A 13117-nucleotide genomic window follows, 5' to 3' on the forward strand; every position below is an offset into this window, starting at 1 on the left:
TGCCCTGTAAACGGGGTGCAAGGTCGTCTCCCTCTCCGTCTTAAACTCGTGGGGCCTCGACGTGCCTGTGGCTGAGTGACCCCCCTTTAAGAAGGGTCGAGAATCTCTTTCTCTGGGTCACAGTAAATTCCCCTGGCAATGGTTTCTACTTGGCTTTTTTGAAATTGGAAGTCGAATCGTATTTGTGAGCTCTTTCTTTCAAGCCGGGGTCCGATGGACCATGGTGTGGCGAAGGGGCGGCTGTAAGGGGATGGTGGAGGCCGTGAGAAATTTGAGCCTTTTTTCAAAATAGCCAAGGAAACCCTCCTGCCCAAGCAATCCAAATGTTCCCAAGTCTGGAAATGAACAGCTGAGGTGGGAGGGCTCCTTTGAGATCCCCACTTCCAGGTAATCCTTCCTCATTTCCTCTTGCCCTCCCCAATCGACACTGCCCAACCAACTTCAGCTTTGAGCCTTGCTTCTCTTCTGCGCAGAAAACACACTGCCGGCTGGAGTGCTGGTAATGGTATTGATTGGGAATGGTGCGGAAGTGGTGTCCGAATTGCAGGCCTTTTGTCTCTTGGCTGGTAGGCTGGGCGTATTTTTTGGACTCTGTTGGAAATGATTGCTAGAGCTGTCCTTCGCGACCCATGTCGATGAAGTGCTGGCGTAGGTACACGTGTCGTGGTATTGCGATCTCGGCACGTGGGTGCTAACCCTATTAACAGGACTGTGTAAGAAGGAAGGGGTGTCTTTTCTGGAGAAAGTTGGGGGCACAAAGCTGCCATTTTCTTGGTGCCTGGTAAGGTAAGTCGGGAAGGGTGTTGGTGAGGGATGGAGGATTTCTTGGTAATGGGAGACTCAGCAGGGTTCCTCTCTCACCTGTTCATTTCCAGATGGTTTCACCTTTGGGACTTCTTCCCCCTTCTTTAAAGGAGGTAGCAGTTTTGGAAAGCAAGGGTGACCGCCCTGTAATCAGGGTTGCGGGTCTCTCTCCTTTTTCTCCTCTCTGCCTCGGCCCTCTTAATGCCAAAGTCCAAAGTGAGCTCCCTGTAACTAGGGCGTGCATCTTTCCCTAGATTACTGTCCCATTTCAAAGCTAGGTCTAGAAAGCAGCCTCTTTGGAGAGTTTAGGGCTCGTCCTCCTAGCTGGGCCGTCCCCGTGCTCGCCTCACGCTCACAGCCAAGTGCAAACCACGGCGAACCGTGCATCCAGCTGGCCCGGACTTCTGCGGCAAGGTGCCCTGCTCTCTGCCACAGGTTGGTGCCGAAGACGAGGAGTTGGGGTAATTTCGAGGAGGAGCAAGCGTCTTGTCCATTTAATCTGAACCGATGTTGTCATTGTGCTGTGTACTGAGACCACGCCTAACCTTGCTTCTCCTCTCTCTCTCTCTCTCTCTCTCTCTCTCTCTCTCTCTCTCTCTCTCTAGCAACTCCAGAAGAGAAAAAGGACAAGAAGACAGAAGCAGCAAAGAAACTGCGGAAAAAGAGAATGGAAGAAGCAGGCACAGAAAAAGGATACACATCTTGCACGCGTGGCCCTCCCTGAAATAAGGACTTCCACTTAAGATTCACCCCCCTTGAGGTGCCAGGTAAAAGGACCTCCCTGTAAGCAGGGATCAAGGTCCACCCCTTGGTCCATTAGGTAGCTAAGGCTGAGTGACCCCCCTTTAAGAAGGGTCGAGGTCTCTGTGGGTTTCACCTCTTTAGAAGCTAGCCTGTAAAACGCCCTGTGCCGCTGACCTCTCCCTGTAAGAAGGGTTCAGGTCTCCCCTTTCGAGCTCGTCTTGGGCCGCTGGCACTTGCTGGGCAAAGAGACCACCCTCTCCTGAGGGGAATGGAGGTCTCTCCTTTTCTCCGCTCCAGGCTCGGGCCCATTGTAATACCCCTGGCTTAAGGACCACCCTGTAAGGAGGGTTTGTGTGTCCTTTGCCGTGCCCATTTAGCCACAGGTCACTTGGACATGCCAGGCAAAACGACTGCCCTGTAAACGGGGTTCAAGGTCTTCTCCCTCTCCATCTTAAACTCGTGGGGCCTCGACGTGCCTGTGGCTGAGTGACCCCCCTTTAAGAAGGGTCGAGGTCTCCGTGGGTTTCACCTCTCTAGGAGCTAGGCTTTAAAATGCCCTGTGCCATTGACCTCTCCCTGTAAGAAGGGTTCCGGTCTCCCCATTTGAGCTTTTCCTGGGCCGCTGGCACTTGCTGGGCAAAGAGACCACCCTCTCCCGAGGGCAACGGCGGTCTTTTCTTTGGAGCGCTTTTGCCTCTGGCCCATTGTAATTCCCCTGGCTTCGGGACCACCCTGTAAGGAGGGTTTGTGTGTCCTTTGCCGTGCCGATTTAGCCACAGGTCACTTTGACATGCCAGGCAAAACGACTGCCCTGTAAACGGGGTGCAAGGTCGTCTCCCTCTCCGTCTTAAACTCGTGGGGCCTCGACGTGCCTGTGGCTGAGTGACCCCCTTTAAGAAGGGTCGAGAATCTCTTTCTCTGGGTCACAGTAAATTCCCCTGGCAATGGTTTCTACTTGGCTTTTTTGAAATTGGAAGTCGAATCGTATTTGTGAGCTCTTTCTTTCAAGCCGGGGTCCGATGGACCATGGTGTGGCGAAGGGGCGGCTGTAAGGGGATGGTGGAGGCCGTGAGAAATTTGAGCCTTTTTTCAAAATAGCCAAGGAAACCCTCCTGCCCAAGCAATCCAAATGTTCCCAAGTCTGGAAATGAACAGCTGAGGTGGGAGGGCTCCTTTGAGATCCCCACTTCCAGGTAATCCTTCCTCATTTCCTCTTGCCCTCCCCAATCGACACTGCCCAACCAACTTCAGCTTTGAGCCTTGCTTCTCTTCTGCGCAGAAAACACACTGCCGGCTGGAGTGCTGGTAATGGTATTGATTGGGAATGGTGCGGAAGTGGTGTCCGAATTGCAGGCCTTTTGTCTCTTGGCTGGTAGGCTGGGCGTATTTTTTGGACTCTGTTGGAAATGATTGCTAGAGCTGTCCTTCGCGACCCATGTCGATGAAGTGCTGGCGTAGGTACACGTGTCGTGGTATTGCGATCTCGGCACGTGGGTGCTAACCCTATTAACAGGACTGTGTAAGAAGGAAGGGGTGTCTTTTCTGGAGAAAGTTGGGGGCACAAAGCTGCCATTTTCTTGGTGCCTGGTAAGGTAAGTCGGGAAGGGTGTTGGTGAGGGATGGAGGATTTCTTGGTAATGGGAGACTCAGCAGGGTTCCTCTCTCACCTGTTCATTTCCAGATGGTTTCACCTTTGGGACTTCTTCCCCCTTCTTTAAAGGAGGTAGCAGTTTTGGAAAGCAAGGGTGACCGCCCTGTAATCAGGGTTGCGGGTCTCTCTCCTTTTTCTCCTCTCTGCCTCGGCCCTCTTAATGCCAAAGTCCAAAGTGAGCTCCCTGTAACTAGGGCGTGCATCTTTCCCTAGATTACTGTCCCATTTCAAAGCTAGGTCTAGAAAGCAGCCTCTTTGGAGAGTTTAGGGCTCGTCCTCCTAGCTGGGCCGTCCCCGTGCTCGCCTCACGCTCACAGCCAAGTGCAAACCACGGCGAACCGTGCATCCAGCTGGCCCGGACTTCTGCGGCAAGGTGCCCTGCTCTCTGCCACAGGTTGGTGCCGAAGACGAGGAGTTGGGGTAATTTCGAGGAGGAGCAAGCGTCTTGTCCATTTAATCTGAACCGATGTTGTCATTGTGCTGTGTACTGAGACCACGCCTAACCTTGCTTCTCCTCTCTCTCTCTCTCTCTCTCTCTCTCTCTCTAGCAACTCCAGAAGAGAAAAAGGACAAGAAGACAGAAGCAGCAAAGAAACTGCGGAAAAAGAGAATGGAAGAAGCAGGCACAGAAAAAGGATACACATCTTGCACGCGTGGCCCTCCCTGAAATAAGGACTTCCACTTAAGATTCACCCCCCTTGAGGTGCCAGGTAAAAGGACCTCCCTGTAAGCAGGGATCAAGGTCCACCCCTTGGGTCCATTAGGTAGCTAAGGCTGAGTGACCCCCCTTTAAGAAGGGTCGAGGTCTCTGTGGGTTTCACCTCTTTAGAAGCTAGCCTGTAAAACGCCCTGTGCCGCTGACCTCTCCCTGTAAGAAGGGTTCAGGTCTCCCCTTTCGAGCTCGTCTTGGGCCGCTGGCACTTGCTGGGCAAAGAGACCACCCTCTCCTGAGGGGAATGGAGGTCTCTCCTTTTCTCCGCTCCAGGCTCGGGCCCATTGTAATACCCCTGGCTTAAGGACCACCCTGTAAGGAGGGTTTGTGTGTCCTTTGCCGTGCCCATTTAGCCACAGGTCACTTGGACATGCCAGGCAAAACGACTGCCCTGTAAACGGGGTTCAAGGTCTTCTCCCTCTCCATCTTAAACTCGTGGGGCCTCGACGTGCCTGTGGCTGAGTGACCCCCCTTTAAGAAGGGTCGAGGTCTCCGTGGGTTTCACCTCTCTAGGAGCTAGGCTTTAAAATGCCCTGTGCCATTGACCTCTCCCTGTAAGAAGGGTTCCGGTCTCCCCATTTGAGCTTTTCCTGGGCCGCTGGCACTTGCTGGGCAAAGAGACCACCCTCTCCCGAGGGCAACGGCGGTCTTTTCTTTGGAGCGCTTTTGCCTCTGGCCCATTGTAATTCCCCTGGCTTCGGGACCACCCTGTAAGGAGGGTTTGTGTGTCCTTTGCCGTGCCGATTTAGCCACAGGTCACTTTGACATGCCAGGCAAAACGACTGCCCTGTAAACGGGGTGCAAGGTCGTCTCCCTCTCCGTCTTAAACTCGTGGGGCCTCGACGTGCCTGTGGCTGAGTGACCCCCCTTTAAGAAGGGTCGAGAATCTCTTTCTCTGGGTCACAGTAAATTCCCCTGGCAATGGTTTCTACTTGGCTTTTTTGAAATTGGAAGTCGAATCGTATTTGTGAGCTCTTTCTTTCAAGCCGGGGTCCGATGGACCATGGTGTGGCGAAGGGGCGGCTGTAAGGGGATGGTGGAGGCCGTGAGAAATTTGAGCCTTTTTTCAAAATAGCCAAGGAAACCCTCCTGCCCAAGCAATCCAAATGTTCCCAAGTCTGGAAATGAACAGCTGAGGTGGGAGGGCTCCTTTGAGATCCCCACTTCCAGGTAATCCTTCCTCATTTCCTCTTGCCCTCCCCAATCGACACTGCCCAACCAACTTCAGCTTTGAGCCTTGCTTCTCTTCTGCGCAGAAAACACACTGCCGGCTGGAGTGCTGGTAATGGTATTGATTGGGAATGGTGCGGAAGTGGTGTCCGAATTGCAGGCCTTTTGTCTCTTGGCTGGTAGGCTGGGCGTATTTTTTGGACTCTGTTGGAAATGATTGCTAGAGCTGTCCTTCGCGACCCATGTCGATGAAGTGCTGGCGTAGGTACACGTGTCGTGGTATTGCGATCTCGGCACGTGGGTGCTAACCCTATTAACAGGACTGTGTAAGAAGGAAGGGGTGTCTTTTCTGGAGAAAGTTGGGGGCACAAAGCTGCCATTTTCTTGGTGCCTGGTAAGGTAAGTCGGGAAGGGTGTTGGTGAGGGATGGAGGATTTCTTGGTAATGGGAGACTCAGCAGGGTTCCTCTCTCACCTGTTCATTTCCAGATGGTTTCACCTTTGGGACTTCTTCCCCCTTCTTTAAAGGAGGTAGCAGTTTTGGAAAGCAAGGGTGACCGCCCTGTAATCAGGGTTGCGGGTCTCTCTCCTTTTTCTCCTCTCTGCCTCGGCCCTCTTAATGCCAAAGTCCAAAGTGAGCTCCCTGTAACTAGGGCGTGCATCTTTCCCTAGATTACTGTCCCATTTCAAAGCTAGGTCTAGAAAGCAGCCTCTTTGGAGAGTTTAGGGCTCGTCCTCCTAGCTGGGCCGTCCCCGTGCTCGCCTCACGCTCACAGCCAAGTGCAAACCACGGCGAACCGTGCATCCAGCTGGCCCGGACTTCTGCGGCAAGGTGCCCTGCTCTCTGCCACAGGTTGGTGCCGAAGACGAGGAGTTGGGGTAATTTCGAGGAGGAGCAAGCGTCTTGTCCATTTAATCTGAACCGATGTTGTCATTGTGCTGTGTACTGAGACCACGCCTAACCTTGCTTCTCCTCTCTCTCTCTCTCTCTCTCTCTAGCAACTCCAGAAGAGAAAAAGGACAAGAAGACAGAAGCAGCAAAGAAACTGCGGAAAAAGAGAATGGAAGAAGCAGGCACAGAAAAAGGATACACATCTTGCACGCGTGGCCCTCCCTGAAATAAGGACTTCCACTTAAGATTCACCCCCTTGAGGTGCCAGGTAAAAGGACCTCCCTGTAAGCAGGGATCAAGGTCCACCCCTTGGGTCCATTAGGTAGCTAAGGCTGAGTGACCCCCTTTAAGAAGGGTCGAGGTCTCTGTGGGTTTCACCTCTTTAGAAGCTAGCCTGTAAAACGCCCTGTGCCGCTGACCTCTCCCTGTAAGAAGGGTTCAGGTCTCCCCTTTCGAGCTCGTCTTGGGCCGCTGGCACTTGCTGGGCAAAGAGACCACCCTCTCCTGAGGGGAATGGAGGTCTCTCCTTTTCTCCGCTCCAGGCTCGGGCCCATTGTAATACCCCTGGCTTAAGGACCACCCTGTAAGGAGGGTTTGTGTGTCCTTTGCCGTGCCCATTTAGCCACAGGTCACTTGGACATGCCAGGCAAAACGACTGCCCTGTAAACGGGGTTCAAGGTCTTCTCCCTCTCCATCTTAAACTCGTGGGGCCTCGACGTGCCTGTGGCTGAGTGACCCCCCTTTAAGAAGGGTCGAGGTCTCCGTGGGTTTCACCTCTCTAGGAGCTAGGCTTTAAAATGCCCTGTGCCATTGACCTCTCCCTGTAAGAAGGGTTCCGGTCTCCCCATTTGAGCTTTTCCTGGGCCGCTGGCACTTGCTGGGCAAAGAGACCACCCTCTCCCGAGGGCAACGGCGGTCTTTTCTTTGGAGCGCTTTTGCCTCTGGCCCATTGTAATTCCCCTGGCTTCGGGACCACCCTGTAAGGAGGGTTTGTGTGTCCTTTGCCGTGCCGATTTAGCCACAGGTCACTTTGACATGCCAGGCAAAACGACTGCCCTGTAAACGGGGTGCAAGGTCGTCTCCCTCTCCGTCTTAAACTCGTGGGGCCTCGACGTGCCTGTGGCTGAGTGACCCCCTTTAAGAAGGGTCGAGAATCTCTTTCTCTGGGTCACAGTAAATTCCCCTGGCAATGGTTTCTACTTGGCTTTTTTGAAATTGGAAGTCGAATCGTATTTGTGAGCTCTTTCTTTCAAGCCGGGGTCCGATGGACCATGGTGTGGCGAAGGGGCGGCTGTAAGGGGATGGTGGAGGCCGTGAGAAATTTGAGCCTTTTTTCAAAATAGCCAAGGAAACCCTCCTGCCCAAGCAATCCAAATGTTCCCAAGTCTGGAAATGAACAGCTGAGGTGGGAGGGCTCCTTTGAGATCCCCACTTCCAGGTAATCCTTCCTCATTTCCTCTTGCCCTCCCCAATCGACACTGCCCAACCAACTTCAGCTTTGAGCCTTGCTTCTCTTCTGCGCAGAAAACACACTGCCGGCTGGAGTGCTGGTAATGGTATTGATTGGGAATGGTGCGGAAGTGGTGTCCGAATTGCAGGCCTTTTGTCTCTTGGCTGGTAGGCTGGGCGTATTTTTTGGACTCTGTTGGAAATGATTGCTAGAGCTGTCCTTCGCGACCCATGTCGATGAAGTGCTGGCGTAGGTACACGTGTCGTGGTATTGCGATCTCGGCACGTGGGTGCTAACCCTATTAACAGGACTGTGTAAGAAGGAAGGGGTGTCTTTTCTGGAGAAAGTTGGGGGCACAAAGCTGCCATTTTCTTGGTGCCTGGTAAGGTAAGTCGGGAAGGGTGTTGGTGAGGGATGGAGGATTTCTTGGTAATGGGAGACTCAGCAGGGTTCCTCTCTCACCTGTTCATTTCCAGATGGTTTCACCTTTGGGACTTCTTCCCCCTTCTTTAAAGGAGGTAGCAGTTTTGGAAAGCAAGGGTGACCGCCCTGTAATCAGGGTTGCGGGTCTCTCTCCTTTTTCTCCTCTCTGCCTCGGCCCTCTTAATGCCAAAGTCCAAAGTGAGCTCCCTGTAACTAGGGCGTGCATCTTTCCCTAGATTACTGTCCCATTTCAAAGCTAGGTCTAGAAAGCAGCCTCTTTGGAGAGTTTAGGGCTCGTCCTCCTAGCTGGGCCGTCCCCGTGCTCGCCTCACGCTCACAGCCAAGTGCAAACCACGGCGAACCGTGCATCCAGCTGGCCCGGACTTCTGCGGCAAGGTGCCCTGCTCTCTGCCACAGGTTGGTGCCGAAGACGAGGAGTTGGGGTAATTTCGAGGAGGAGCAAGCGTCTTGTCCATTTAATCTGAACCGATGTTGTCATTGTGCTGTGTACTGAGACCACGCCTAACCTTGCTTCTCTCTCTCTCTCTCTCTCTCTCTCTAGCAACTCCAGAAGAGAAAAAGGACAAGAAGACAGAAGCAGCAAAGAAACTGCGGAAAAAGAGAATGGAAGAAGCAGGCACAGAAAAAGGATACACATCTTGCACGCGTGGCCCTCCCTGAAATAAGGACTTCCACTTAAGATTCACCCCCTTGAGGTGCCAGGTAAAAGGACCTCCCTGTAAGCAGGGATCAAGGTCCACCCCTTGGGTCCATTAGGTAGCTAAGGCTGAGTGACCCCCTTTAAGAAGGGTCGAGGTCTCTGTGGGTTTCACCTCTTTAGAAGCTAGCCTGTAAAACGCCCTGTGCCGCTGACCTCTCCCTGTAAGAAGGGTTCAGGTCTCCCCTTTCGAGCTCGTCTTGGGCCGCTGGCACTTGCTGGGCAAAGAGACCACCCTCTCCTGAGGGGAATGGAGGTCTCTCCTTTTCTCCGCTCCAGGCTCGGGCCCATTGTAATACCCCTGGCTTAAGGACCACCCTGTAAGGAGGGTTTGTGTGTCCTTTGCCGTGCCCATTTAGCCACAGGTCACTTGGACATGCCAGGCAAAACGACTGCCCTGTAAACGGGGTTCAAGGTCTTCTCCCTCTCCATCTTAAACTCGTGGGGCCTCGACGTGCCTGTGGCTGAGTGACCCCCTTTAAGAAGGGTCGAGGTCTCCGTGGGTTTCACCTCTCTAGGAGCTAGGCTTTAAAATGCCCTGTGCCATTGACCTCTCCCTGTAAGAAGGGTTCCGGTCTCCCCATTTGAGCTTTTCCTGGGCCGCTGGCACTTGCTGGGCAAAGAGACCACCCTCTCCCGAGGGCAACGGCGGTCTTTTCTTTGGAGCGCTTTTGCCTCTGGCCCATTGTAATTCCCCTGGCTTCGGGACCACCCTGTAAGGAGGGTTTGTGTGTCCTTTGCCGTGCCGATTTAGCCACAGGTCACTTTGACATGCCAGGCAAAACGACTGCCCTGTAAACGGGGTGCAAGGTCGTCTCCCTCTCCGTCTTAAACTCGTGGGGCCTCGACGTGCCTGTGGCTGAGTGACCCCCCTTTAAGAAGGGTCGAGAATCTCTTTCTCTGGGTCACAGTAAATTCCCCTGGCAATGGTTTCTACTTGGCTTTTTTGAAATTGGAAGTCGAATCGTATTTGTGAGCTCTTTCTTTCAAGCCGGGGTCCGATGGACCATGGTGTGGCGAAGGGGCGGCTGTAAGGGGATGGTGGAGGCCGTGAGAAATTTGAGCCTTTTTTCAAAATAGCCAAGGAAACCCTCCTGCCCAAGCAATCCAAATGTTCCCAAGTCTGGAAATGAACAGCTGAGGTGGGAGGGCTCCTTTGAGATCCCCACTTCCAGGTAATCCTTCCTCATTTCCTCTTGCCCTCCCCAATCGACACTGCCCAACCAACTTCAGCTTTGAGCCTTGCTTCTCTTCTGCGCAGAAAACACACTGCCGGCTGGAGTGCTGGTAATGGTATTGATTGGGAATGGTGCGGAAGTGGTGTCCGAATTGCAGGCCTTTTGTCTCTTGGCTGGTAGGCTGGGCGTATTTTTTGGACTCTGTTGGAAATGATTGCTAGAGCTGTCCTTCGCGACCCATGTCGATGAAGTGCTGGCGTAGGTACACGTGTCGTGGTATTGCGATCTCGGCACGTGGGTGCTAACCCTATTAACAGGACTGTGTAAGAAGGAAGGGGTGTCTTTTCTGGAGAAAGTTGGGGGCACAAAGCTGCCATTTTCTTGGTGCCTGGTAAGGTAAGTCGGGAAGGGTGTTGGTGAGGGATGGAGGATTTCTTGGTAATGGGAGACTCAGCAGGGTTCCTCTCTCACCTGTTCATTTCCAGATGGTTTCACCTTTGGGACTTCTTCCCCCTTCTTTAAAGGAGGTAGCAGTTTTGGAAAGCAAGGGTGACCGCCCTGTAATCAGGGTTGCGGGTCTCTCTCCTTTTTCTCCTCTCTGCCTCGGCCCTCTTAATGCCAAAGTCCAAAGTGAGCTCCCTGTAACTAGGGCGTGCATCTTTCCCTAGATTACTGTCCCATTTCAAAGCTAGGTCTAGAAAGCAGCCTCTTTGGAGAGTTTAGGGCTCGTCCTCCTAGCTGGGCCGTCCCCGTGCTCGCCTCACGCTCACAGCCAAGTGCAAACCACGGCGAACCGTGCATCCAGCTGGCCCGGACTTCTGCGGCAAGGTGCCCTGCTCTCTGCCACAGGTTGGTGCCGAAGACGAGGAGTTGGGGTAATTTCGAGGAGGAGCAAGCGTCTTGTCCATTTAATCTGAACCGATGTTGTCATTGTGCTGTGTACTGAGACCACGCCTAACCTTGCTCTCTCTCTCTCTCTCTCTCTCTCTCTCTAGCAACTCCAGAAGAGAAAAAGGACAAGAAGACAGAAGCAGCAAAGAAACTGCGGAAAAAGAGAATGGAAGAAGCAGGCACAGAAAAAGGATACACATCTTGCACGCGTGGCCCTCCCTGAAATAAGGACTTCCACTTAAGATTCACCCCCCTTGAGGTGCCAGGTAAAAGGACCTCCCTGTAAGCAGGGATCAAGGTCCACCCCTTGGGTCCATTAGGTAGCTAAGGCTGAGTGACCCCCCTTTAAGAAGGGTCGAGGTCTCTGTGGGTTTCACCTCTTTAGAAGCTAGCCTGTAAAACGCCCTGTGCCGCTGACCTCTCCCTGTAAGAAGGGTTCAGGTCTCCCCTTTCGAGCTCGTCTTGGGCCGCTGGCACTTGCTGGGCAAAGAGACCACCCTCTCCTGAGGGGAATGGAGGTCTCTCCTTTTCTCCGCTCCAGGCTCGGGCCCATTGTAATACCCCTGGCTTAAGGACCACCCTGTAAGGAGGGTTTGTGTGTCCTTTGCCGTGCCCATTTAGCCACAGGTCACTTGGACATGCCAGGCAAAACGACTGCCCTGTAAACGGGGTTCAAGGTCTTCTCCCTCTCCATCTTAAACTCGTGGGGCCTCGACGTGCCTGTGGCTGAGTGACCCCCTTTAAGAAGGGTCGAGGTCTCCGTGGGTTTCACCTCTCTAGGAGCTAGGCTTTAAAATGCCCTGTGCCATTGACCTCTCCCTGTAAGAAGGGTTCCGGTCTCCCCATTTGAGCTTTTCCTGGGCCGCTGGCACTTGCTGGGCAAAGAGACCACCCTCTCCCGAGGGCAACGGCGGTCTTTTCTTTGGAGCGCTTTTGCCTCTGGCCCATTGTAATTCCCCTGGCTTCGGGACCACCCTGTAAGGAGGGTTTGTGTGTCCTTTGCCGTGCCGATTTAGCCACAGGTCACTTTGACATGCCAGGCAAAACGACTGCCCTGTAAACGGGGTGCAAGGTCGTCTCCCTCTCCGTCTTAAACTCGTGGGGCCTCGACGTGCCTGTGGCTGAGTGACCCCCTTTAAGAAGGGTCGAGAATCTCTTTCTCTGGGTCACAGTAAATTCCCCTGGCAATGGTTTCTACTTGGCTTTTTTGAAATTGGAAGTCGAATCGTATTTGTGAGCTCTTTCTTTCAAGCCGGGGTCCGATGGACCATGGTGTGGCGAAGGGGCGGCTGTAAGGGGATGGTGGAGGCCGTGAGAAATTTGAGCCTTTTTTCAAAATAGCCAAGGAAACCCTCCTGCCCAAGCAATCCAAATGTTCCCAAGTCTGGAAATGAACAGCTGAGGTGGGAGGGCTCCTTTGAGATCCCCACTTCCAGGTAATCCTTCCTCATTTCCTCTTGCCCTCCCCAATCGACACTGCCCAACCAACTTCAGCTTTGAGCCTTGCTTCTCTTCTGCGCAGAAAACACACTGCCGGCTGGAGTGCTGGTAATGGTATTGATTGGGAATGGTGCGGAAGTGGTGTCCGAATTGCAGGCCTTTTGTCTCTTGGCTGGTAGGCTGGGCGTATTTTTTGGACTCTGTTGGAAATGATTGCTAGAGCTGTCCTTCGCGACCCATGTCGATGAAGTGCTGGCGTAGGTACACGTGTCGTGGTATTGCGATCTCGGCACGTGGGTGCTAACCCTATTAACAGGACTGTGTAAGAAGGAAGGGGTGTCTTTTCTGGAGAAAGTTGGGGGCACAAAGCTGCCATTTTCTTGGTGCCTGGTAAGGTAAGTCGGGAAGGGTGTTGGTGAGGGATGGAGGATTTCTTGGTAATGGGAGACTCAGCAGGGTTCCTCTCTCACCTGTTCATTTCCAGATGGTTTCACCTTTGGGACTTCTTCCCCCTTCTTTAAAGGAGGTAGCAGTTTTGGAAAGCAAGGGTGACCGCCCTGTAATCAGGGTTGCGGGTCTCTCTCCTTTTTCTCCTCTCTGCCTCGGCCCTCTTAATGCCAAAGTCCAAAGTGAGCTCCCTGTAACTAGGGCGTGCATCTTTCCCTAGATTACTGTCCCATTTCAAAGCTAGGTCTAGAAAGCAGCCTCTTTGGAGAGTTTAGGGCTCGTCCTCCTAGCTGGGCCGTCCCCGTGCTCGCCTCACGCTCACAGCCAAGTGCAAACCACGGCGAACCGTGCATCCAGCTGGCCCGGACTTCTGCGGCAAGGTGCCCTGCTCTCTGCCACAGGTTGGTGCCGAAGACGAGGAGTTGGGGTAATTTCGAGGAGGAGCAAGCGTCTTGTCCATTTAATCTGAACCGATGTTGTCATTGTGCTGTGTACTGAGACCACGCCTAACCTTGCTTCTCCTCTCTCTCTCTCTCTCTCTCTCTCTAGCAACTCCAGAAGAGAAAAAGGACAAGAAGACAGAAGCAGCAAAGAAACT

General features: G+C 53.2%; 3 long non-coding RNA genes across 3 annotated transcripts; all 3 read left to right on the forward strand.

Annotated features, from left to right (window-relative positions):
* The first annotated feature begins 1634 nt into the window (after nucleotides 1–1634).
* Nucleotides 1635–6219, forward strand: LOC137160315 (uncharacterized). Its single transcript, XR_010921840.1, has 4 exons — nucleotides 1635–2060; nucleotides 2456–3593; nucleotides 3748–5933; nucleotides 6080–6219. It is a non-coding gene; the product is annotated as an uncharacterized lncRNA (long non-coding RNA).
* Nucleotides 6220–6333: 114 nt separating this feature from the next.
* LOC137160316 (uncharacterized) lies at nucleotides 6334–8547 on the forward strand. The gene is made up of 3 exons (XR_010921841.1): nucleotides 6334–6729; nucleotides 7125–8262; nucleotides 8408–8547. It is a non-coding gene; the product is annotated as an uncharacterized lncRNA (long non-coding RNA).
* Nucleotides 8548–9051: 504 nt separating this feature from the next.
* On the forward strand, nucleotides 9052–11190 carry LOC137160317 (uncharacterized). Its single transcript, XR_010921842.1, has 2 exons — nucleotides 9052–10590; nucleotides 10737–11190. It is a non-coding gene; the product is annotated as an uncharacterized lncRNA (long non-coding RNA).
* The last annotated feature ends 1927 nt before the right edge of the window (nucleotides 11191–13117 follow it).

Source organism: Emydura macquarii, unplaced genomic scaffold (assembly GCF_026122565.2).
Source record: "Emydura macquarii macquarii isolate MOO-44397 ecotype Brisbane River unplaced genomic scaffold, CSIRO-AGI_Emac_v2 contig_2184, whole genome shotgun sequence".
NCBI classification, from domain to species: Eukaryota; Metazoa; Chordata; order Testudines; family Chelidae; genus Emydura; species Emydura macquarii.